The sequence below is a fragment of the Garra rufa genome, chromosome 7 (assembly GCF_049309525.1).
Source record: "Garra rufa chromosome 7, GarRuf1.0, whole genome shotgun sequence".
NCBI lineage: Eukaryota > Metazoa > Chordata > Actinopteri > Cypriniformes > Cyprinidae > Garra > Garra rufa.
Window position 1 is genome coordinate 21,845,513 of NC_133367.1, and position 27,566 is coordinate 21,873,078.

The 27,566-nt window shown below is 37.3% G+C and overlaps 6 non-coding genes across 6 annotated transcripts; all 6 read left to right on the plus strand.

Moving 5' to 3' along the window:
* Window positions 1-18,828: 18,828 nt before the first annotated feature.
* On the plus strand, window positions 18,829-18,902 carry trnat-cgu (transfer RNA threonine (anticodon CGU)). Its single transcript has one exon. It is a non-coding gene; the product is annotated as a tRNA-Thr (tRNA).
* Window positions 18,903-19,330: 428 nt separating this feature from the next.
* trnat-agu (transfer RNA threonine (anticodon AGU)) lies at window positions 19,331-19,404 on the plus strand. Its single transcript has one exon. It is a non-coding gene; the product is annotated as a tRNA-Thr (tRNA).
* Window positions 19,405-19,831: 427 nt separating this feature from the next.
* Window positions 19,832-19,905, plus strand: trnat-agu (transfer RNA threonine (anticodon AGU)). The gene has a single exon. It is a non-coding gene; the product is annotated as a tRNA-Thr (tRNA).
* A 199-nt stretch (window positions 19,906-20,104) lies between these two features.
* Window positions 20,105-20,194, plus strand: trnar-ucu (transfer RNA arginine (anticodon UCU)). The gene is given in 2 exon segments: window positions 20,105-20,141; window positions 20,159-20,194. It is a non-coding gene; the product is annotated as a tRNA-Arg (tRNA).
* Window positions 20,195-20,349: 155 nt separating this feature from the next.
* Window positions 20,350-20,423, plus strand: trnat-cgu (transfer RNA threonine (anticodon CGU)). Its single transcript has one exon. It is a non-coding gene; the product is annotated as a tRNA-Thr (tRNA).
* Window positions 20,424-20,851: 428 nt separating this feature from the next.
* On the plus strand, window positions 20,852-20,925 carry trnat-cgu (transfer RNA threonine (anticodon CGU)). Its single transcript has one exon. It is a non-coding gene; the product is annotated as a tRNA-Thr (tRNA).
* Window positions 20,926-27,566: the final 6,641 nt, after the last annotated feature.

The window sequence follows — 27,566 nt, forward strand, 5'->3', positions numbered from 1 at the left end:
GTTTATATTTGTGTGTATTCATATAGGCTGCAATTTATTGTGGGTTACAGGTGCACACAAACATGCAGTGTTACTCTAAAAAAGTAAAATTTAAAAGTAATTAATCAACAAAAAATAAATAAATAAATAAGATCATACAGGACAAAGTGATATTTCATTTAAAAATGACAATAACCAATAAGATTATATGAATCAATAAAAGATTCTACAGGACAAAGTGAAATCCCATTAAATAAAATACTGTCCAATAAGATTCTAAAAATCAAGTAAAATCCTACAGGACAAAGTGAAACTCAATTACAATAAATCGTGATGTCCAATGGGATTCTAAGAATCAAATAAATTCCTACAGGACAAAGTGAAATTCCATTAAAACAAAAAGTAATGTCCAATAGGATTTTAAGAATCAAATAAAATCCTATAGGACAAAGTGAAATTCCATTAGAATAGTTCAGAGTGTCCTAAAGGATTCTAAGGGTGTACTCACACTAGGCACGGTTGCTGTGAACCGGGCTCGAGTACGATTGTCCCCCCTCCCCACTCCCCCTCTGGCCTGCACTCACATAGGGTTTCAGCATTCGTGCCGGAGCACGGTTACGTCATTATGTTGCGATGGTTTCAGGATAAACAGGAAGAGCAACGCTCGCGCTGAACGCGAAATACTTTACTTTGTGGATAATTATTTTAAATCGTTTGGTCCGCGGTGGTCCAAAGCCCTCTCACAGCCTACAATCTTGCTGTTCGTACGAGGAGGTTTTTAATTACCAGCTGAAGTGCAGCAAGGACTTTGCAGCTTTGATTATGGACTATAAAAACGCTGATTACCTCGCAAAAACGCGACATCACGCGTCCTGTTCCGTGCTCCAGCACGGTTAGCGCTCACACTGCATGCGAACCGCGCCCGAGTCCAACTGAACCGTGCTCTGGCCCACCTCTTCCAAGCGGGCCAGGGACGGCTAAACGAGCCGCGCCCGGGCACGGTTCGGAGCACTCACACTAGTCAAACGAACCGCACTTTAGTGGTCAAACGCACTCGGGCACGGTTCAAACTGCCTAGTGTGAGTACACCCTAAGAATCCAATAAAATCCTACAGGACAAACTGAAATCCCATTAAAATGAATTGTAATATCCAATAGGATTCTGAGAACCAAATAAAATCCTACAGGACAAAGTGAAATTCCATTAGAATAAATCAGAATGTCCAATAGGATTCTAAGAATCCAATAAAATTCTACAGGACAAAGTGAAATTCCATTAGAATTAATCAGAATGTCCAATAGGATTCTAAGAATCCAATAAAATTCTACAGGACAAAGTGAAATTCCATTAAAATAAATTGTAAAGTCCAATAGGATTCTAAGAATCCACTAAGATCCTATAGGATAATCTGAAATTCCAATAGGATTTTTTGACAAGGGTGAGCTCTACACGCAGTTATCTTGACCTCAGGACTTGGCTTTTGCTCTGATATGCATTTTCAGCTGTTAGACCTTTTCTGAGAGGTGTGTGCCTTTCTAAATCACACACATTCAAATGAATTTGCCACAGTTTAACTCCACTCGAAGTGTAGTAACATCTAGAAGCAATATGAATGCTCCTGAGCTAAATTTCGAGTGTCCCATAAAAGGGTATGAATACTTATGCAACGGGATATTTTCAGTTTTTTATTTCTAATAAATTTGCAAAGTTGTTACAAACTTGTTTTGTGCTTTGTCATTATGGTGTATGAGATGTAGCTTGATGTGGAAACAAGTAATTTAAAGCAGTTTAACATAATGCTGCAACAAAACAAAATGTGAAAAAATGAAGGGGTATGAATACTTTTGCAAGGCACTGTGTGTGTTAAGAATAAGGCATTATGTTTAAATAGAAACACTTTTGTCTTTCTTTCAGATGGATTCTGAAGCTGAATATGACAACACACAGAGAGAAGAGAAGATCTATCCTACTGCTAAGATCAGTACTGAAGAATCACAACTGGCAATCTTATGCTACGCTCTTAGACACACCACAACTAAATCTGCTCTTGGTGACTTATTAGACCTAATTAATCTACATTGCCCAGAAGCAACCAATGGAGCACCAAATAGTTTTTACATGTTCTTAAAGGAATTTGATTATAATTCATTTGAAATTTTGTACATCTGCCCCACATGTCATCAGTTCTTTGGTAATGAAATCCCAGCAAATTGTGATTCATGTGGTTCTGAACCTGGGGATAAGAGCTCTCTTATTAAATCTGGTAACATTTTCATGAAATTGTCCATAAGACAACAATTGGAAGAAAAAATGTCAGATTCTGCATTTACAGCAGCACTAAATTACAGATGGACCAGAGTCAAAAGCAGTCCAGAGAGCGTTCAAGACATATTTGATGGTGAAATGTATAAATCAGTAGGCCCCCTGAATGATTCAAACCAACTGAACCTTTCACTTACATGGAATGTTGATGGTGTCCCTATTTTTAAGTCCTCTCCTTTTCACATTTGGCCAATCCAAGTAGTAATTAATGAACTTCCCCCAGACATGAGAAGTAGGCATGTGCTCCTGGCTGGTTTGTGGTTTGGTGCTTCTAAGCCTAAAATGAATTCCTTTTTGCAGTTGTTTGTTGATGAGTGCATTCAGTTAGAGCAGGAAGGTCTAACAGTACAGCACAGAGGACAAAGTGCCCAGATGTATGTGTTCAATCTTGTCTGTGTATGTGACTCGGTTGCGCGCTGCTCTGTCCAAAACACCAAGCAATTTAATGGTGAATATGGATGCAACTGGTGTTATCAGAAGGGAGAAATAGTTGCTAAAGGAAACGGTTTCACCAGGGTGTACGTGTCACAAAAAAGAGATGCAAGGCCACGTACCCACAGCCAGCATATTGATGATGTAAAAACAGCAGTGGAAACAGGCATGTGTGTTAAGGGAGTGAAAGGGCCATCCCCTTTAATGCTCTTAACGTTTTTCAATATAATTCTTGGATTTGCTTATGACTACATGCATGGCATTTTACTGGGCGTCAGTCGGCAATTAACAACTTTATGGTTTGACTCAAAATATCATGCAGAGAGATGGTATTTGGGAAGACAGATAATGACCATTGACAAACGACTACTTGCAATTAAGCCACCAGTTAATGTTACAAGACCTCCACGCTCTGTAAGGTTGCGCAAATATTGGAAGGCCTCAGAGTACAGGAATTTTCTTCTGTTTTACAGTCTTCCATGCTTGAGTGGCATTTTATCCTGTGATTACCTAGAGCACCTACTTCTCCTTGTCCAAGCAACATACTGTCTATTAAAAGATGACATATGTTCTCATGACATAGATGTAGCTGAAAACCTGCTAAAAACGTTTGTGAGCCGCTTTGAGAGACTGTATGGCAAATGTCATGTTAGTTTTAATGTGCACATTTTACAGCATGCAGCACAGTCAGTACGAAACTGGGGTCCACTATGGTGCCAAAGTGCATTTATTTTTGAAAGCCACAATGGTAACTTGCAAAAGCTCATCCATGGTACCCAGGCGGTTCCAGAACAAATAGCCAATAGCTTTTCTCTTTTTCAAAGCGTTCCACGGCTTTTATCTACCGTTTACCACAACAGTGTAGGAAAAACAAGCAAGGATTTTGTTGACCGGATGCTACGTGGGTACAGACTTGCCACAAACTGTGTGAAAAAGACAAACGTGATCTTTCTGGGCTCACCTATAGTAAGAATGCCAACACCCAGGGAGGCATTTCTGTTCAGAGAAAAGGACATTGATGTTCACCAATGTGCGTTTTATTCCAGAGCTATAGTTAATGGAAACAGGATTCATTCAAAGGCAAGCACAACACTTTCAAGAAGAATAAACCACGCAGTTGTAACAGAACACGGCAAAATGGCACTTGTGAGATCGTTTGTTGACGTGGGTCTTGATAGAGGCTACGCCTTTATTGATCCAGTTGCTACAGCCAAGTTTAACGTGGTTAAAGATAGACAAACAGGAACTAGTTTCTCTGGGATAGTTAGGGAAAGTTTTATTTCAACTGATGTGCAGTTAATCAAGTGCAATGAGATTAGAACAACTTGTGTTTACTTAAAAGATGTGGGGCATGTACACAATTTGCTTTGCATTCAGCCCAACAAATGGGAAGTTGACTGATTTGTATTCGTACTTCGAACATTAAACATCTGCAGTTAATACATGTACAATGATAAATAGCTGGATTAAATATATGTACAATGATAAATAGCTCTCTTTTAAATATATGTACAGTTATAAATAGCTACGTTTTCTATATATGTACAATGATAAAAAGCTCTGGTTTTATATATGTGCACTGATCTGTTTTAAATATATGTACAATTAAAAATGGCTCCATTTTATATATACGTACAATGATAAAAAAAAGCTATGTTTTATATATATGTACAATGATAAAAAGCTCTGTTTTTGTATATGTGCACTGATCTCTTTTAAATATATGTACAATTTATATAAATGCACAGTGATAAATGTGATTCTTATGGCCTAGTGTATGTATATTGCAGACTGAACCTGTTTGTATTTCAATTTTTTATTTTGTATTGTTAGTATGTATTTTGGAATTTGGAAAAAGGTATTTAGGCCAGTTGAATGCATATAATATTGCCTAATCCACTGCTTCACTGTGTATTTCTTTATTAAAAACCTTTAAATTGTAACAGCAATGGCAATCCTTTGTAATGTAACAATATGACTTAAGAGGTTCGTGATATCTGTCATAAATAAACATTAACATTCCAGCAAAACCATAAATTTTACATCCTGCAGGAATCTTATCATTTCTGTAGGATATTTTCCAATCCTACAGGACATCAGTGAACATACCTACAGGAATCATAAGTACATAAAAAATCCTGCAGGAGTGTTACTTTCCTGCAGGACATATCAGTCATACAGGAACAACCCTACAGGACTCCTGCAGGAATATACCCTGTCCTGTAGGATTTTTATTCAGTCCTACAGGATTCCTGCAGAATCCCTGCACATAGAATGTGTCATGCAGGAACAACCCTACAGGACTCCTGCAGGAATGTACCGTGTCCTGTAGGATTTTCATTCAGTCCTACAGGATTCCTGCAGGATCCCTGCACATAGAACCAAAATCCTACAGGATCCCTGCACATAGAACCAAAATCCTACAGGATTCCTGCAGGATTTTTTTGTAAGGGAAAGCAAATACACATCACAACATTATTTCCTTAATTTTTATTAAAATATTTGAAAAGGGAGAAATGCTCTCTGCTGTCTTTTATAGTGTTCACTATCCAAATCACACATTGGTGGATGGAGTTAGTGTTAATAGTCTTTGCCAACAACGTGTGCTATTTGCACTTAAAGTATAGTGACGCTACAAAGCCGTAAAGCACAACATTAATTAAAACAGCTACAAATGGTGGCAGAACAGTCACTACTCCAATGTTTTATACAATGAAAATTAGTAGCATAAACATGTGACTATCATAAATAATACCACAGATTCATAGCTTTTGACACATAGCTGCAGACTCCTGTGCTAATCAGCAGATACAATCAAACACGAGTTCAACAACTCACCAAGATCACCCAATATTGTTGGTTTAGGATGCAGACCAGATAAATGTTACTATTTCGTCATTTTTGGCGTATTTGAAATCAAAGTTTAACAAGTTAAACACCGTTAATCACTCGCTGCTTTTCCTCTTCGACCGTTATTTTCAAATGATGAGCGCTACAGTTGCAGGCGCGCTACATTCGGATTTCTTAAAGGGGCCGCGTCAGGACAATACCGTATGTAGATGTTCGTATTTCTGTGAATTCTTAATCACATGTAATACATTTAACTCATTCGAACATTATGAAATATCATATACATTATCTTTGCCTTTCTTTAATATTATAAATTTCAATAAATACATATTATGTTTAAATTGCAGCCTATATGAATACACACAAATATATTGTGGGTTACAGGTGCACACAAACATGCAGTGTTACTCTAAAAAAGTAAAATTAAAAAAGTAATTAATCAACAGAATCAACTAAGATCATACAAGACAAAGTGAAATTTCGTTTAAAAATGACAATGCCCATTAAGTTTCTATGAATCAATAAAATACAGGACAAAGTGAAATCCCATTAAATAAAACACTGTCCAATAAGATTCTAAAAATCAAGGAAAATCCTACAGGACAAAGTGAAGTTCTACCAAAATAAATCGTAATGTTTAATAGGATTCTAAGAATCCAATAAAACCCTACAGGACAAAGTGAAATTCCATTAAAATAAATTGCAATGTCCAATAGGATTCTAAAAATCCACTAAAATCCTACAGGACAAAGTGAAATTCCATTAAAATAAATCGTAATGTCCAATAGGATTCTAAAAATCCACTAAAATCCTACAGGACAAAGTGAAATTCCATTAAAATAAATCGTAATGTCCAATAGGATTCTAAAAATCCACTAAAATCCTACAGGACAAAGTGAAATTCCATTAAAATTAATCGTAATGTCCAATAGGATTCTAAAAATCCACTAAAATCCTACAGGACAAAGTGAAATTCCATTAAAATAAATCGTAATGTCCAATAGGATTCTAAAAATCCACTAAAATCCTACAGGACAAAGTGAAATTCCATTAAAATAAATCGTAAAGTCCAATAGGATTCTAAGAATCCACTAAGATCCTAAAGGATAAACTGAAATTCCAATAGGATTTTTTGACAAGGGTTAAAAATTTGCCAATGGGTAATCAACAACTAATTTTTTATTTATTTTTTGGTTGGCAAATATCACTGGTGTCAAACTCAAGTTCCTGGAGGGCCACCGCCCTACAGAGTTAGTTCCAATTCTGCTTCAACCTATTTTTTACAGTCTATGGCTTCAACACACACACCTGCAGTTTTCAAATAAGCCTAAAGGACTTGATTAGCTGATCAGGTGTGTTTAATTAGGGTTGAAGGAGCTCTGCAGGGCTGTGGCCCTCTAGGAGTTTGTCATGTCAATTTTAAGTGTGATGTTTAAAACAAACAACACTTTAAGAAAATAGTGTGTGTACTTCTCTATATAAGTATTATATCAATATAAAATTAACTGTTATAATGAGTTAATGTTATGTAATTAATTACTCTCTATTATTCCGTATACAACCTTTAAGAGTAACATTTTCTACAAACGGTTGTATAAGTAATTAAGAATTAAATGATCATTAGCCTAAGCCTGATGCATTTTATCACCTCCCTACCAAATGTTAACATGGTAGCATTAAGATCAGAGCAACATTAAGCATTTGTTTATGGTAGGGAATGGTGATACAATGCATCAGACTTAGGTTAATGATTATTTAATAGGCTTTATGCCGAACGTCACATGACCAACCCCGGAAAACAGGTCTCATTGCTTCCGCTTGTCGGAGAACGTGTTAATAGCCGTAATAAATAATGGCGATATCGACGGACTTTTAAGGTAATCAGTTAAACAAGCCAGCTGTTTATTGTGGACGTTTCATTCGATATTTATATATAAATGTTAGTGAAAAGAATAAAAATTTAAAACTTTTATATATCAATCCACATATGTGATGGACATTGGTTATGATCATTTTTAGTGTCTACTTTGAATGAATCTTGAGTAAATCATGTTCATATTTAAAGAGGGATATGCAAAACGCGTGAACCGGGAGCAACGAGACCTGTTTAGCAGAAAACGGAAGCCTGTTGGGCATAACCCCTATTGACATTTATGGAAAGCACAGAAAAACACTTAAAGCAAAATGTATTAAACACGTTTTATTATTAATTAAAAGGAACAATTCCTGAATGAAAAAACTAATAAAAAAATGTAACGATTAATAAGTGATAAAACAATTAATAAAAAATTGAACTATTAAAAACAAAAAAGTCAAACTTCTTCAAACATTCCCTCAAACATCTCCCCCAGTGGTTCAATACTCTGAACAGTTTTGTTTCGGTGAGTTATTGTAAGTTTTATTGTCAGGTCATCAGCAGCGATGTCGAGGGCCAGTGCTGCCGGGACTGTGTACTCCTCATATGTGTCAGACAGCAGAACTGTGGCACCTCCGTCTCCCTCCAACACCCCGAAGAAGGTGAGCTCCACCTCTACTGTCTCAGCTGCAGTCTTCTGAAATATAATAACATGAACGGAAGTCTCAGCAAAGGAATTATATATCAATAGACGCGAGTCATTACATGAACACTATTAATGTTAGTTGACCACATGATCTAGAAAGAAAAATGATTCTGAAGCATATATTATTTATCTTTGTTAATTTCAACATTAACTAAAACGTTATGAAAGGGAAAGTTTTGGAACTGTTGTATTTTATTAACTAACATTATGTGTAACACAGATTGACAAGTACTGTACTTGGTCAATGCATTAATATTAACTAATAGTGCCTAATTCTAAAGTGTTACCAATATAAGTTATTACCAATGAATATACACTTGGTACACACTCAGGAGTGTAAGAAGATGCAGAAAGATCAATAAGAGAATAATTAGGTTACATGATGCATAATGTTGTGTACTTCCACAGCTGAATAGCTGGATGAGTTCAGCTTGGGAAAAGGTTTGAGACTCGCCCTGAGGCACGAAATCTCAATGTGATCTCTTTATGATGTACGCCCTCCCGGTCTCAAACAGTGCGATTTCCCCATCCACAGGAGCCATAAATGCCCTCACGCCATCGCTGAGGGCACTTATTGTAGTGGTTTTGTACGACGCTATTTTAATTTCATTTTTGGACACCTCGTATGACTTAGCCCGATGGTTTGTCCCATTGTCCACACAGGTGATCCGGGTGGGTGCAGGCCTGCTGTATGGCAAACTTGCCGCTGACATTCTGGAGGGTAAGAGAAAGAGAAAAGATTGAAAGAGTAAAGGTGATAATACACAGGCAACTTTGAGCAATGTTGCTTGGGCACTTTCTCCATTAAGATGGGCAACAAATTTCTCTCTGGATATCTCAATGGAAAAGTGCCCACCACAACAACAAAAAGTTGCCCCATGTATCATCTTAAAAACAGAAAACCAATGGCAATTCATCAGGCAAATAATACGTCTATATCCAAAAGATGCACCATTCAGTTGGTTTAGTGCAGTGGTGTCAAACTCAATTTAGAGTCACATTACAGTTTTACTTCAGAACCAACATTTTCCTGTCAGAAATACTCCTCTCAGAACAAATCCTGTCATAATATAGTTTACTGTATTGACATGTCTTCATTACAGTAAAAAATCATTAATGTAACTTAAATTAAGGTAAATTACTTCAGAAACAACATTTTCCTGTCAGAAATACTCTCTCAGAACAAATCCTGTCATAATATACCCAGTCAGCAAATTTTCTTTGGCCCAGATCTGGCCCAAATCTACAACTAAAGTGTGGCCCAGATTAGTACATGTTCCCCGGCCCAAAACTGGCCCACATGTTTTTAGCCAGAACTGAACCAAACCAGGGCCATAACTCAGCCTATCATGAGCCAAGTAATATTTTTTTAATATGGCCCATATATGGGCCTTGTATTTCATTGTAGTAAGGCTAAGTTCTGTTAAGACCTTACTGCCCTAATGTGGGCCACATGTGGCTGGTTGTAGATGTAAAAGTTGTATTAACTAGAAAGTAAATCATGCACTCGCTCAACTATAAAAATGTAAATAAAATAATTTACTTTTGCAGTTAGATAAGTTCCTAATAAATAAATAAATAAATTAATTAATAAATATATATATATATATATATGAAGAGTTTGGTTGCAAAACGCGATAAACGCCATTTTTTGACATTTGGATTTTATTATTGGAAATCACTGTTCAGATGTCCCTTAATCTATGTGTGAATTGCTGCCATTAATAAAATTTAAGAATGTATATTTTAGGCCTACTACAAAATGTATTTTTTTCACAAAACGCGATATCCGCCAGACCAGTTTCTTTGCAAAGTGCGATATGACCGTACGTGCGCGAGCTCAGCATCCCCTGGGAAGAGAGTCACCGCCGGTGAAATGCTCCGAGTTTGCTTATAGATTCATTTAACGATAATATCAAAACAAAAAACATGTATTTTTTAAAAGAGGATTCAATAGGCTAACTAAAAAACGTTCACCATTTAATTGTTAATACTGTAGGCGAGCTGTCAGTCACGTAGGTTAAACAGCTGTCTGTCAGTCAGAGAATCAAAGCTTCAGAGTCAAGCTAATGTCATGGATTTCGATGACGGATTGGAGCCGGTCATTCCAGCTGCTGTTGGGAGAAAGAGGAAGGCATCTAAAGAAAATCATCAAAGGGAGAAGACCAAACGGGCAAGGCATTCAGGGGAGGGAAAACATCCGAAAATGTATTGTGGTCATCGCGCGAGTAATGCTGGTCTGTGTCATGCCGACAAACTGTCATATGAAGATGTAGCCTTCAACTTCACAAAAATGTATAAAAACACTACAAAAGTGGAACGGGATAAAATACTCCTCCGTCTCTCAACAATAAACAAATGCAGCAGGGAACGAGTCTCTGCTGATTTCAAGAATCTGCAAGGCTACATTTCTAAGTTTATTTTTTAAATAATTAATTTTAATTATTATTATTATTATTATTATTATTATTACAGTGAAATAATACATTAAATATGACGGGGCGAGGCGAGCTTGTGTCGCGGACTCGGTGCAACAGAGACAAGAACTGTGACACCGCGCCTCCGCCCGCTCTGATCATAAAGGTTTGGTTTTCGAAAATACACACACAAACACACACACACACACACACACACACACACACACACACACACACACACACACACACACACACACACACACACACACACACACACACACACACACACACACACACACACACACACACACACACACACACACACAAAAAAAGGTTCACTAGCTTTTCTTAACGGTATTACAGTAGTAGAATATAGCCTAAGGTGGATATATAGCGTTTTGCAAAAAAAAAAAAAAAAAAGTTATGTTGTGTATGTTCTGGCCAAAACTAACTCAGAATCTTATTATTATTAATCAATTTTTGTATATACTATTCCATATATTTATGATGTTTTTTTTTTTTTTTACCAATTTAAGATGTTTGACAATGTTAAGATAAGTATGTTGCATTTTGGCATGGTTTTTGACTTATTTATGAACTATTTATCTACATAAAATTAAATAAAAAATATCCTGGATTTGAAGAATATTGTGTCTCTGGCCTTCACTGAGCTCAAGTAATAGTTTTATGTACAAAAATTGTAAATTAACTTGACTGTTGATGTCTTAAATAATAATGTCAAATAACCAACATTTCTCAAAATGGATATATCTCGTTTTGCAACAAAACTCTTCATATATATATATATATATATATATATATATATATATATATATATATATAAACTTTTAACATAAAAAAGTAAATGGGCTAATTTTGAGTTGGAATCAGTTTTTAATATACAACAGATATTTAAGTTGAATCAAAAATCATTAAATGTACAAACTTGACTTTTAATCAGTTTATAAAACAAACACACGTGTAACATTCAAACAACAAAAACAGACAAATTTGAGTTTAAATCAGTTGTTTATAATATGCAACAGACATTTAACATTCAAACCAAACTTATTAAATAAACAAATTTGAGCTGGTGTCAGTTTTTAAGAACAAATAATCTTGAGAAGTCTGTTGATGTTAGTAATGTTGCAAACTGCTGCAAACTGCCTAACTGGGGTCAACAATGCACTGTTTATTCATTCTCTCCTTCCTCCCACCATCCCGGTCTCCAGCCAGGTGCAGCCACTTTATTAAGTTCATTTCAATGTCTTTGGCTGCGTTCGAAACCGCATACTTTCATACTATATGATGAACGTCTACTTAAAGTGCGTTCGAATATGCCTACTTACCTACTATATAGTAGGAAAAAAAAAGAAAGAAGTACGTTCGAAACCTCAGTATTCATAAAAGTGTAGGCGAGAAATCCCCGGATGTCCTACTGCTTCAGCCCAGATTCTGAAGTGTTCATCCGATGCAAACTTTTCAATCACAGGAGGCCAAAACGTCATCATCGAACGTGATTGGGAACCGCAACGAGAGTGTTTACAAATGTGAGTATTACAAACCAAAACACGGTTCCCTGTCTTAAAATCGTATTTGTTGAGCTACTGTATCGTAAACTGCTGATTTGCATAAGGTGTCAATATTTGTAACGTTAAAGTATATTTGTGATTTCGCTGTAAAACACGTTTTATTACAAATAGCATCCATAGACATCTCAAAGATGATTACTAAATGTTTAACAACTGATAGGAACATGTTCTGAGAGAATTAAATGAGCACATCACAACACCAAACAGACATCTAAACGAGTGATGGACGTTATGCGAGTTTATGTAGAATTCTCTGTTGTCAACACTTTAGATGAATGTAATGTAAATAAACACATGTACATATAGTAACTAAACATGAGTTATCTGTTTCATCTGTCTAATAGTACTGTTGATAAATTCAGGAGCATTTGTATTGGATAAAAAGCCAATGAACACAACAGCTACCTCATAAATGTAGTATTGAGCACACGAATCAGAGGGAACTGAATCTTGTGTGGATGTTACAGGGACAGTTGAGACAAGTTTGCTTGTCTGGTGAAGAGTGATTGATGAAGCAGTGCTGCCATCAAAGGCTTTGAGTGAGTACACTACAGACAAAACCTTAAGTTGCAGTTTATTAATAATAAAAAAAAACTTTAAGCACTTTTCTGATTCTAGATTTCTGTGCCTTTGTTGCAGATATTTTGAGGTGGAGCAGGACCTGAAAGGAAAGGTGACAGCAGCATTTACGGGAAAAAAGTTAAATCTGTAACTAAATATAAAGTTAGGTAATTTTGTTACTTCTAATACAGAGATCTAATGAAATTGTGCTGTTAAAATGACAACTTTTGTATTGTATTTGTGCATCTTTGTATGATCTGTAATGTCTGCAGACTGGTGTGTGCATCGAGAAAAGAGAAATCCACAGCAGCATCCTGGAAATGGTCTCAAGTGCCATCAATGAGACCCTCCATCACTCCACCTGCTCTTTGTCTCATCTGGACCAGATGTTGCTGTGGTCTCTTCATCCTCAGAGACCAAAGAGCCAGCGAGAGCATCTAGCCTCCTGAGACCCCGCCCATTGACTTATGTCCTCTGTAGTGGACATTGTGTTTTCATGCATTTCCTTTGAATTTTTTGAGCTACTCTGTCAAGTCCTGTTGTACTGTGCAGAGGACATCCTGGGCTTTCTAGTGATATGTCATTTGATTGGCTGGCATGCTAGGAACCACTTCTTACACTGAATCCAAAATGGCCGGCATACAAATGAGCACATTTTATGGGAAGGAGAGAGATATGTAAAATTTTGCTTTTTTACATGTTTTTTACTATTATTATCACATATATATTTGTTTATTAAAGTGTCAGTAACAATACATTTAGCTTTCAAAGCTGTTAAATTGTTTATGATTCAAAATATCATCCTTTTTTAAATGTCAACTATAGTGGACATCAGGACCATCTTAATGTAATTAATGACTGCATGTTGTATGAGGCAGAACTGAAGCAGAGAGGATTTTTATAAGATAGTTGAGGGAGACTCTGACTTAGAGCTGTCAGATGACGATAAATTTGAATGTAACATACAAGATGATGTTGAAGAAGAGGAAGAAATTGCAGGAGACTCAGATGAGCAGACTGAGACAGACACAGAGACAGAAAAGGAAGAACAGGAAAGATGCTGCACTCTGTGGTTCTGCAGCAGGACAATGCACACCAGCAAATTCACTTCTGAATGGTTGAAGAAAAACAAAATGAAGACTTTGGAGTGGCCTAGCCAAAGTCCTGACCTGAATCCTATTGAGATGCCCACAGCATGACCTTAAAAAGGCGGTCCATGCTCGAAAACCCTCCAATGTGGCTGAATTACAACAATTCTGCCAAGATGAGTGGGCCAAAATTCCTGCACAGCGCCGTAACAGACTCATTGCAAGTTATGGAAAATGCTTGATTTCAGTTGTTTTGTTTTTGTTACATAAATGTTGGATTAATATCCCTTTACAGCCATATTCTGTACAGTTTTGTTGTCTGAGTTTGGCTGTCGTTTCGAACTAAAATCGTCCTGTGGTCCACTACAGTGGACATGCTGTAAAATTAAAAATAAAAACAAAACGTAAAAACTCTAAATTGTAGAATTCTTTTTTAACCCAAAGGATGTAGGAAATCACAAAAAAACAACAAAAAAGAGACACTTTTTTTCTTTGGGTCTCTGGAGGCTAGAGAAAGACTAAAATACCAATATGTCTGAATAAAGCTTTGTTCCATGTGTCTTTATTTATGTTCATGGTTACTTTATTATTTTACTCATATATCCATGTTGTTATCAGTAATTAAATATAAGTTTCATTAACATATGCATTAATTAATTACTTGATTAAAAAAATGCTTGTTTTACTAAAAAATATAATTAATTATAGGTCAGCATTTATCATTATTATTGATCAGTGCATTCTGAGGTAATCTTAATTTCTAAGTAGTAATACTTACATTTTTTGAGTGTAAAATCAACTGTCTTCTCCAAACACAAGACCTTCGAGAAGCGGATCCACGTCTCCTTTGTGCAGATATTGCAAAAGGAAGATGTACTAGGTAGGGTCGTTGTGTTACTGATGCTATGAGGTGTTTGAGCACCTGTTGTGCTTATTTTCTTTTTATTATTATTACTACATAACTTATTATTACAGGCTCAGGGAAAGATGGCATTTATCTTTAACAATGAACAATCATAATGAGAAAAACTGAAAACAATTATTAGGCTTGCTTACATCATAGTATGTGATTATATACACAGGGAAAAATGATTAAATATCTCTGAATAATCCAAATATTCACATCATAGTTTATCAAATATTGGATTTGTTGTTTTTGTTATTGATAAGCCTCAGGGATGAAAAGAGAAATTCTACAATAATTTAAGCTATAGTTTTGCGTGTGGATAAACAATTTTGAACATAAAACAAAAGTAATAACTTTTGCAAAAAATAAAGAATTTGGGTTTTCCTAACAAAAATTATTTCTTTAACAATTAAAAAATACAAAAACCTAAATGAACCCAAAACGTATCCGTTATACTACAATCACAATAAAAGAACAGCTGTTTCTTCAACATGACCACAAAATGAACAATTTTCATCAATATCAAAATATTTATAGAAAGATGAATTAAACCTGTCGCTATGTTAAATTGTTGCACCTGTTATAACGTCGTTGGTCACATGATAACGTCAACATGGCAGAAGACGTGCAGATCACATCCATACTCAACGAGATTTGGCTGTAGAGTACGTACTCTTTTAGCGCTCGTTAAGTAAGTACTTATTGAATATAAGTACCTACTCATTGAGTATGCGGTTTCGAACGCAGTCGTTGAGTATGGATGTGATCTGCACGTCTTCCGCCATGTTGACGTTATCATGTGACCAACGACGTTATAACAAGTGCAACAACTTAACATATAGCGACAGGTTTAATTCATCTTTCTATAAATATTTTGATATTGATGAAATTTGTTCATTTTGTGGTCATGTTGAAGAAACAGCTGTTCTTTTATTGTGATTGTAGTATAACAGATACGTTTTGGGTTCATTTAGGTTTTTGTATTTTTTAATTCTTAAAGAAATAATTCTTGTCAGGAAAACCCAAATTCTTTATTTTTTGAATAAGTTATTTCTTTTGTTTTGTATTCAAAATTGTTTATCCACACGCAAAGCTAGCTTAAATTCTTGTTGAATTTCTCTTTTCATCCCTGAGGCTTATCAATAACAAAAACAAATCCAATTTTTGATAAACGATGATGTGAATATTTTGATTATTCAGAGATATTTAATCATATTTCCCCGTGTATATAATTGCATACTATGATGTAAGCAAGCCTAATAATTATGTTTTTAGTTTTTCTCATTATGATTGTTCATTGTTAAATATTATTACCATCTTACCCTGAGCCTGTAATTGTAAGTTAGGTAGTATTAGTTATAAAATGAAAATAAGCACAACAAGTGATCAAACACCTCATAGCATCAGTAACACGACTCTACCTAGTACATCTTCCTCCATGTTTGCAATATTTGCACAAAGGAGACATGGATCAGCTGCTTGAAGATCTTGTGTTTGGAGGTGTTTTTTGAGGATTTTACACTCAAAAAATGTAAGTATTACTACTTAGAAATTAAGATTATAATACTGATCAATAATAATGATAAATGCTGACCTATAATTAATTATATTTTTTAGTAAAACAAGCATGTTTTTTATCAAGTAATTAATTAATACACATGTTAATGAAACTTATATTTTATTTACTGATAACAACATGGATATATGAGTAAAATAATAAAGTAACCATGAACATAAATAAAGACAAGTGGAACAAAGCTTTATTCAGACATATTGGTATTTTAGTCTTTCTCTAGATGCTCTCGCTGGCTCTTTGGTCTCTGAGGATGAAGAGGCCACAGCAACATCTGGTCCAGATGAGAGACAAAGGGCAGGTGGAGTGATGGAGGGTCTCATCGATGACACTAAACCATTTCCAGGATGCTGCTGTGGATTTCTCTTTTCTCGATGCACACACCAGTCTGCAGCAGACATTTCAGATCATACAAAGATGCACAAATACAATACAAAAGTTGTAATTTTAACAGCACAATTTCATTAGATCTCTGTATTAGAAGTAACAAAATTACCAAACTTTATATTAAGTTACAGATTTAACTTTTTTCCCACAAATGCTGCAGTCACCTTTCCTTTCAGGTCCTGCTCCACCGCAAAATATCTTTGATGGCAGCACTGCTTCATCAGTCACTCTTCACCAGACAAGCATACTTGTCTCATCTGTCCCTGTAACATCCACACAAGATTCAGTTCCCTCTGATTCGTGTGCTCAATACTACATTTATGAGGTAGCTGTTGTGTTAACTGGCTTTTTATCCAATACAAATGCTGCTGAATTTATCAACAGTACTATGAGACAAATGAAATAGATAACTCATGTTTACTTGTTTACTAACTATGTTTATTTACATTACATTTATCTAAAGCAGTGTTGACAACAGAGAATTCTACATAAACTCACATAACATCCATCACTCGTTTAGATGTCTGTTTGGTGTTGTGATGTGCTCATTTAATTCTCTCAGAACATGTTCCTGTCAGTTGTTAAACATTTAGTAATCATCTTTAAGATGCTATGGTCGCTATACGTAATAAAACGTGTTTTACAGCGAAATCACAAATATACTTTAACGTTACACGTATTGACACCTTATGCAAATCAGCAGTTTACGATACAGTAGCTCAACAAATACGATTTTAAGACAGGGAACCGTGTTTTGGTTTGTAATACTCACATTTGTAAACACTCTCGTTGCGGTTCTCAATCACGTTCGATGATGACGTTTTGGCCTCCTGTGGCCTCCTGGGATTGAAAAGTGTGCATCAGATTAACACTTCAGAATCTGGTCTGAAGCAGTAGGACAGCAAGCGCAAGCTTTTCCAAAAGCGACCCGCAAACATGGATAGCGAGGGCAGTGAGTGGTTACTTTTGCAAACCGCCCCGACTCAGTTGTCGGCAAATGCCTTAAAGCTGTCCAGTGCCCGGTCAGCCAACCCCTGGCCTCTTCTCTGGGAGCCTGGATCGTCTGAGTCGCCCTCCCGGAGGGCAATTGTGCGGCCAGGCTAGTCTAGTAAACAGGAGATCCTGCGTTTGAATCCCAGCGGTGCCTCTCGACTGGTGGCTGTCTCTGGGCTTGCTATTGCATCGGAGACACTGATAACACTCTATGTTTTTGAACCGTGCCTCAATTGTGCAAAGACTTGAGGACCTGTCTTTCTGCCCAAACAGCTTGCCACTCCGCCGAGCTGGACAGGCCCAGCGTGGCATACCTACAGGCTCTGTGGCGCAATGGATAGCGCATTGCATTTCTAGACTCCCAGATGAGGTTGGGGTTGTGGGTTTGCGTCCCGTTAGAGTCGTGTGTTTTGGCATTTTGTTAAGCCTGTTCTGTGCAGTGTTGCCCTCGGACAGCAGAAACCATTTTGAGGCTTCCTGTTCTCAGCGTACATTGATTTTAAAAAAATGTCAATCATATTTAAAAGGTAGCAAAACATGCCCAAGAACCAATTCAGTGAGGTATGCAATCACTGTCTCGCATCAAGTGGTGGCAGCAGGAAGTTGAAATTGTTGATTCATGCATCCTCTGATCCACCCTCCCCACACCTAACATGCGGGGTGGTGCCGTGGCTCCTGTTTGGTAAACAGGAGATCCTGGGTTCAAATCCCAGCAGTGCCTTGCAGACGGCAGCTTGGATCTTTTTGCTCTCCCTTGGACCTGAGGCCCTTACAGTGCCTCTGCCTTTCAAACGACACTGCAATTATGCAGAGACCCGAGGGCCTGTCCTTCCTGCAGAGAGAGCATGCGCTCTCTTACCGTTGGACATCCACAGACCCGGAAGGTCAGCCTTCACTCGGCTCTGCTGGCTTTCGTGTTGGGCTATGTGGTGCAATGGATAGCGCATTGGACTTCTAGACTGCCAGAAGAGGCCATTCAGAGGTTGTGGGTTCAAGTCCCACCAGAGTTGTGGATTTTGGCTTTCTGGTTACTCTCATACTGTGCAGTGTTGCCCTCAGGCAGTAGAAATTTGTAGACATTCTCTTTTAAGCGTACCAGCACCTGCCCTGCCTCTGGATGTTTTGACCCTCTGAGTCACCCTCCCGACAGCCTTGCATGCGGTTTGGCGCCGTGGCTTAGTTGGTTAAAGCGCCTGTCTCGTAAACAGGAGATCCTGCGTTCAAATCCCAGCGGTACCTTGGGCGGTGTTCCAGTCCAGCAAGCGCAAGCTTTTCCAAAAGCGACCCGCAAACATGGATAGCGAGGGCAGTGAGTGGTTACTTTTGCAAACCGCCCCGACTCAGTTGTCGGCAAACGCCTTAAAGCTGTCCAGCGCCCGGTCAGCCAACCCCTGGCCTCTTCTCTTGGAGCCTGGATCGTCTGAGTTGCCCTCCCGGAGGGCAATTGTGCGGCCAGGCTATTCTAGTTAACAGGAGATCCTGCGTTTGAATCCCATGGATGGTTTGGTTGCACGCCACAATACAGCCGAGCTCGTGCTTTACCAAAAAAAACAGACGGCGAAAGGGGACACAGAGGAGCTTGAGGACAGCGGGCGGTTTCTCCTGCATCATTACCCTCTCACCTGCTTTTGAAGAATAGCATTCAGGCTAACTTTCTCCACCAAGGAGGCGCCGTGGCTTAGTTGGTCAAAGCGCCTGTCTAGTAAACAGGAGATCCTGGGTTCAAATCCCAGCGGTGCCTTCGGTGGCGCTCCAGTCCAGCAAGCGTCCCTCAATTGTACCTGTCTTTCTGCCCACACAGCTTGCCACTTGACAGAGCCGGACAAGCCCAGCCCAGCATACCTACAGGCTCTGTGGTGCATTGGATTTCTAGACTCCCAGATGAGGTTGTGGGTTTGAGTACCACCAGAGTCATGCATTTTGTTAAGACCGTTCTGCGCAGTATTGCCCTCGGACAGCAGAAACCATTTTGAGGCCTCCTGTTTCTCAGCGTACGTTGATTTAAAAAAAAAAAGGCAATCATATTTAAAAGGTAGCAAAACATGCCCAAGAGCCAATTCAGTGAGGTATGGCAATCACTGTCTCGCATCAAGTGGAGACAGCAGGAAGTTCATATTGTTGATTCATGCATCCTCTGAGCCACCCTCCCCACACCTAACACGCGGGGTGGCGCCGTGGCTTAGTTGGTTAAAGCGCCTTTCTAGTAAACAGGAGATCCTGGGTTCAAATCCCAGCGGTGCCTTGTAGACGGCAGCTTGGATCTTTTTGCTCTCCCTTGGACCTGAGGCCCTTACAGTGCCTCTGCCTTTCAAACGACACTGCAATTATGCAGAGACCCGAGGGCCTGTCCTTCCTGCAGAGAGAGCATGCGCTCTCTTACCGTTGGATGGCCACAGACCCGGAAGGTCAGCCTTCACGCGGCTATGCTTTTCCCCATGTTGGGCTCTGTGGCGCAATGGATAGCGCATTGGACTTCTAGACTGCCAGAAGAGGCCATTCAGAGGTTGTGGGTTCAAGTCCCACCAGAGTTGTGGATTTTGGCTTTCTGGTTACTCTCATACTGTGCAGTGTTGCCCTCAGGCAGTAGAAATTTGTAGACATTCTCTTTTAAGCGTACCAGCACCTGCCCTGCCTCTGGATGTTTTGACCCTCTGAGTCACCCTCCCGACAGCCTTGCATGCGGTTTGGCGCCGTGGCTTAGTTGGTTAAAGCGCCTGTCTCGTAAACAGGAGATCCTGCGTTCAAATCCCAGCGGTACCTTGGGCAGCGTTCCAGTCCAGCAATCGCAAGCTTTTCCAAAAGCGACCCGCAAACATGGATAGCGAGGGCAGTGAGTGGTTACTTTTGCAAACCGCCCCGACTCAGTTGTCGGCAAACGCCTTAAAGCTGTCCAGCGCCCGGTCAGCTAACCCCTGGCCTCTTCTCTTGGAGCCTGGATCATCTGAGTTGCCCTCCCGGAGGGCAATTGTGCGGCCAGGCTATTCTAGTTAACAGGAGATCCTGCGTTTGAATCCCATGGATGGTTTGGTTGCACGCCACAATACAGCCGAGCTCGTGCTTTACCAAAAAAAACAGACGGCGAAAGGGGACACAGAGGAGCTTGAGGACAGCGGGCGGGTTCTCCTGCATCATTACCCTCTCACCTGCTTTTGAAGAATAGCATTCAGGCTAACTTTCTCCACCAAGGAGGCGCCGTGGCTTAGCTGGTCAAAGCGCCTGTCTCGTAAACAGGAGATCCTGGGTTCGAATCCCAGCGGTGCCTTTCCACTGGTGGCTGTCTCTGGCCTTTCTGTTGGATTGGAGACCCTGACGACACTATGTTTTTGAACCGTGCCTCAATTGTGCAAAGACCTGAGGACCTGTCTTTCTGCCCAAACAGCGTGCCACTTGCTGTAGCTGGACGGGCACAAATCTGTAAGTAAAGCCCTCAGTGGACCAGCCTGGCATACCGATGGGCTCTGCGGCGCAGTGGATAGTGCATTGGACTTCTAGACTGCCAGATGAGGCCATTCAAAGGTTGTGGGTGCAAGTCCCACCAGAGTCGTGCTTTTTGCCATTTTGTTAAGCCCATACTGCGCAGTGTTGCCCTCGGACAGCAGAAACCATTTTGAGGCCTCGAATCCCAGCGGTGCCTTGGGCGGCGCTCCAGTCCAGCAAGCATGCCTCAATTGTGCACAGACCAGTCTTTCTGCCCACACAGCTTGCCACTCGGCCGAGCAGGACAGGCCCAGGCTGGCATACCTACAGGCTCTGTGGCGCAATGGATAGCGCATTGGATTTCAAGACTCCCAGATGAGGTTGTAGTTGTGGGTTCGAGTCCCACCAGAGTCGTGCGTTTTGGCATTTTGTTAAGCCCGTTCTGCGCCGTGTTGCCCTCGGACAGCAGAAACCATTTTGAGGCCTCCTGTTCTCAGCGTACATTGATTTAAAAAAATGTCAATCATATTTAAAAGGTAGCAAAACATGCCCAAGAACCAATTTAGTGAGGTATGGCTATCACTGTCTTGCATCAAGTGGAGGCAGCAGGACGTTCATATTGTTGATTCATGCATCCTCTGAGCCACCCTCCCGACAGACTTGCATGTGGTTTGGCGCCGTGGCGATCATGAAGAGGATAATGAGGCTATGGACAATGATGGTGAGATACAGGATGAAACAGAAAAGGTGGATACAAGTAACAATAACACAACAGAAGAAATGGAGACAATAACAGAACACAAAGATACAACATGCAGTCAAGTGACGGGAGAAGTGGAAAAGTGTTGCAATATGGAGAAAGATGATCATTGGATTGTGGAGATATCGGAAACACAGAAAGAACAGCTGGAAAAAGACAATGGCAAAACAAATGAACTGAGTGATACATGGACATCTTTGGACTTATCAAACACACAAATGGACGTAAGTGAGAGAATGGATGAGCAAAATACTGAAGAACACGAGCAAGCAAATGGATTGCAAGTAAGAAGAAGAAAAATTAAGGTAACTCCAAATCTAAAATTTGTAAGGAACAGATTGAGTAAAAAGAGTGAACTGATAAAGACTATGCGTGATGCGTCTAGGGGAAAAGAAAGTGCGGATTGATGGGACTGATATGTAATGTTTTTCATTTATGTATGTTTTTAAGTATTGTTTCTATTAATGTAAGAGGTTTATCGAATGTCGGAAAATTTGACAAGGTTAAGGAGCAGTGTAAAAAACAAAATCTTATATTTATACAAGAGACAAACTGGAATGAAGCTATAATGGATGATTTTAAAAGGGGATGGACAGGAAATATATTTTATAATAATGGTGATGGAAGGATGGGGAGAGGGGTTGCCATTTTAGTTAAAAAAAATGTATGTAATGATGTCGAAGAAATATATAATGACAAAGAAGGGAAATGTTTAGCGATTAAGATTAAGGAAAATAATATGGTTTTATGTAACATTCATGCTCCGGTAGTAGGAAAAGAAAAGAAGGAATTCTTTAATAGGCTAAAGGGTTTAATGACTTTATGGGGAGAATCTATTTTAATTGGTGATTTTAACACGGTCTTGAACAGAATTGATTTAGCAGATGGCATGATTTTTAAGAGTGACAGTGGGAGAAAAGAGTTGGAGAACTTAATGGATGAGCATGAAGTAGTTGACATGGAGAATAAGAAATGAGGGAAGAAGAGAATATTCAAGAAGACAAATAGTAGGTAATATTTTAAAACAAAGTAGAATTGATTTTATTCTATACAAGAGAAAACTGGGCGATTTTATACAGAGTGTTTATTACAAAGAAACAGCTTTGAGTGATCACAAGTTTTTCATTTTGAATATTGATTTTAACGAAGCTGAAAGAGGTAATGGGGTATGGATCTTAAACACAGAAATTTTAAAAATAAAATCTTATAGAAAGACAATAGTGGATATAATAAATACAGAAAAACAGAATAGGATGTATCAAGAAGATAAACGAATATGGTGGGATAATACAAAATATGAAATTAAAAAGTATACTATAGAAATTAGTAAATTAATACAAAAAGCTAAAAGAAATAAAGAAGTGGAGGTTAGAAAAGAACTAAATGATAAATTGAACCAAGAAAATGTAGATATAGAAAAAATAATAAACTTGGAAGAAGAATTACGAAACATAGAAGAAAAGAAATGTAGAGGTGCTATGGTTAGAAGTAAAGCAAAATATCTTGTAGAAGGCGAGAAATGTACAAAATTCTTTTTTAGTTTAGAAGAAAGTAAGGGAAATGTAGAAATCATAAGAGAATTAAAGAAGAAAAATGGTGAAAAAATAAAAGAAGCACAGGATATTTTGAAAGAAGTTAGAAATTTTTATGAAGGCCTTTTTAAAAAAGGTCAAATAAATGAAAAAGAAGAACAATTTTTATTGGAACAAATTGAGGAAAGTATAACAGAAGATGATAGAAATATGTGTGATGAAGAAATACAAATAGAAGAAATTAAGGAAGCTATAATGCAATTAAATAATGGGAAAAGCCCAGGTTTAGATGGATTAGTATCTGAATTTTATAAAGTTTTTAAAGATGTTTTAGCACCAATTTTAAAGGAAATCTTTGAAGTAATTTTTGAAAAGAAAGAAGCTACACATTTAATGAGAATAGGTTTAGTGAAATTAATATATAAGAAAAAAGGTGGAAAAAATGATTTGATTAACTACAGACCCCTTACGATGTTAAATAAAGATTTTAAAGTATTAGCCAAGGTTTTAGCAAACAGACTTACAGTATTTTTCAATTGTTTACACACAATTTTGAAAACCGGGTTCTTTTTTCAAAATATAATCACAATTATCCAAACACCACACTCAATTTGCAAAATTCCTAGATTGTTTGCAAAATGACACACTTCAGTCAAAACATACACATTTCAGTCAAAACATATACACATATTTGTGAAAATGCTATTAGTTTTCATTTAACCAACACAGTCCTCAATGATCAGACACTATTGCAGACAGTTTCACACTGCTGTGATAAATAAAAAACTAATTTTAGGAAATAGCATGTGCTAGATTTTTGGGCAGACATTGTTATGTAAGGGATCATTTCGATGACAAAACAAAATAGTGACAAACCCACAACATTCATCATGATTAGTTTGAGATATAGGGAGAATGAACACAAATAGGCCTACTATAAACTTACCAAGCACTGCACAACACTGATGCTGCAGACTGAATATTTCAAGTATTTATTTCAATTCAAGAAATACAGTATTTCTTACCATAATCAGTTACAGTAATCAACCAACAATGAAATCAATGAAACAAATAAAATCTGTAGACAAATAAAAATTACTGCATGAAGTACATACAGTTTGACTCTGGAAAAAAAAGCAACACAACTACTGTAACTATTCCTCATCTCTCCGTCTGGCTGGATCAGGCCATAAGATTTCATCCACATCATTTTTGATGAATACAGGTGAACTCACCTGCTGCCTAGCACACCTGAGTGCTGCGTTTTCAAATTAGCACATGTGTGCTTCCACACCTTGTGGATGTGTTTATCCAATTTGTTCATTAGTGTGGTCATTGGCAATCCGGGGCTTTGTAATGACAAGGAAGTAACCTCACAATCCTTATCTGTGTCTAAGGTGTCGAAATGTGTGTAGAGTTTTACAAATCACTGTGTGTAATGTTTTGCAAAAAGAGTGAAGCAGACATTGTGTTTAATGTTGTGCAAATCTGTGGCGGTGTTTTGCTCCTTGGAGTAGAATTTTGCAAATTGTGTGGAAATGTTTATTTTAGAGTGTAAACAATCGTAAAAAACTGTAAAAAGATTTTACCGAGTATTATTAAAACTAGTCAGGCATATGGAGTGAAAGGAAAAGACATCACAGATATAACAAGCAGTATAAGAGATGTAATACAATATATGAAAGAAGAAAAGAAAGAGGGATATGTAATTAGTGTTGATTTTGAGAAAGCATTTGACAGAGTTGAACATAATTTTTTATTTGGGGTTTTAAAAAAGTTTGGGTTTGGAGAAAAGTTTTTAAGATGGATGAAGTGTTTGTATAATGGTGCTATGAGTTGTATTAAATGTAATGGTTTTATTACAGAATGCTTTAGTATAACAAGATCCATAAAACAGGGATGTCCACTATCTGCTCAGCTGTACAGTCTAGTGACTGAAGCTTTGGGTCTAGCTATAATGAAGGAAAAAAGAATAAATGGAATTAAAATTGTAGAGATGAAAGAAGAACAGAAAATTTACCAGTATGCGGATGACACTACATTAATTTTAAAGGATATTGAAAGTGTGACAAATGCTATGGAAATTATTAAAAAATATTGTGATGGATCAGGTGCTAAAGTAAATATGGAAAAAACTGTGGTTATGAGAATTGGGAATGTATGCATTTTACCAGATGCTTTTAATTTCAAAAATCAGCAAGAAATTAAGATTTTAGGGATAACAATGGGAGAAAATGAAAAGAGAGTTAATGAAATAATGTGGGATGAAATAATAGGAAGAATGGAAAGGAGGTTGGAATGGTGGAAACAAAGGAGGTTGAATTTAATGGGAAAGATTTTAATTGTAAATACGCTGATGTTGTCGAAAATGTGGTACATCTTAGGAGTCATCCCTATGGAACACTGGCATGTACAAAGAATAAAAAAATGTGTCCTGAATTTTATTTGGGAAGGGAAACCACCAAGAATTGCGTATAATGTTTTAATAGGTGCAACAGATGAAGGTGGAATGGGATTGATAGACCCAGAAATAAGAAAGAAAAGCTTGAGAGTTAAACTGGTGAAAAGGTTTTTAAACAAGGATTTTAAAGCAGAATGGAAGCATGTAATGAGGTATTATCTTAACAAATGTGGTGGTTTTAATATAAATGATGACATTTTATGGATGAAACTGAAACAGAACATGATGACTGGAATTCCTGATTTTTACAAAGAGGTTTTACAAGCATGGGCAGAGTTTTTAAATTTGGTTGAGTTTAAACCTGAAGGAAGAAAAATGTTATTAAATCAACCATTGTTTTTAAATGCTAATATTTTAACACAAGAGAAAGAAGTATTTTTTAAACATTGGTTGAAGGCTGGTGTATGTCAAGTCAAAGATGTTTTATATGAGATAAAAGAAGGTTTTTTACCAAGCCAAGTAATTGTTGATGCTATGGATGAGATTGGTGAAGATTTTAAAAGAGAAACTCTGGAGAAACAGTTTGAAATAGTGAAAAGTGCAATACCTAAAGAATGGATAGAGAAAATTGAACAGAATGATAAAAGCAATGATAATGTGAAAGTGGTTTTAAAAGAAAAAGCCAAAGACTTTCAGGAATGTACTTTTAAAAATTTTTATGTATGTTTTAGAAACAAAGTGTACAAAAGACCAGTCGCAGAACAGTTCTGGAAAAGGATTTTTGTGGATATTGATGAGGAAGGAATTTGGAAAAATTTAAAGTGGAAATATTTAGACACAAAACTTGAATGCTTGGATTATTTTATCAGACACAATGTGATATTCACTGAAACAAAGCTGGCACAAATTGGAAGCAGTGATAATGCAATATGTAAAGTATGTGAATTAGAAAATGAAAGTAGTATGCACTTGTTTTTAAAATGTGCTAAATTAAATACTTTTATGGTAAAGTTAAAAGAAATGATAAAACAGATGATGACAAATAGAGAAGAGGAAATTGAGAGAGATTCAGAATGGTGTAAAATGTTTTTATTTGGTTTTAATGGAAGTAAAACAAAGATGGTCAATCTTTTTTTATCTGTTGCAAGAAATGTTATTTGGGAAAGGAGAAACATTGTGAAAAACAAACGTGCAAAAATAGATGTTTGGAAAATGTACAAAAGAAAACGGGAACAATATATTAGAACTGCTGAAGAATATTTTAAAATGGAAGAGAACAAGATTGTTTTTTACAAAACTTTTATTTTAAATAATCCTTTTATTATGGACAGCCCAGATGGTACTAAACTAGAGTTGCCTGAATGATTCTGTTTTGATCCCCTTATTTAATTTAAAGTTTTTTTTAAATTTTATTTATTTATTTTTTTTCTCACTTATCTTCTTATCCCTGTGTACACATGTAATTGTGTAATAAATCACTGTGAACTGTAATATGTAATATATGTATATGACCTGTTGTATGTCATGATGATTTAAAATGTGTGTATGTATATATATATATATGTATATTTTTAATAAAAAAAAAAAAAAAAAAAAGAGCGCCCGATCTCGTCTGATCTCGGAAGCTAAGCCGCGTCGGGCCTGGTTAGTACTTGGATGGGAGACCGCCTGGGAATACCAGGTGCTGTAAGCTTTTGCCTTTTTTTCACTATTTATATAATATGCTGGCTTTTAGAAAGACGTGTTTTACCGCTCTATTTATTACAATCATTTACATGTATTATAGAGTTTTA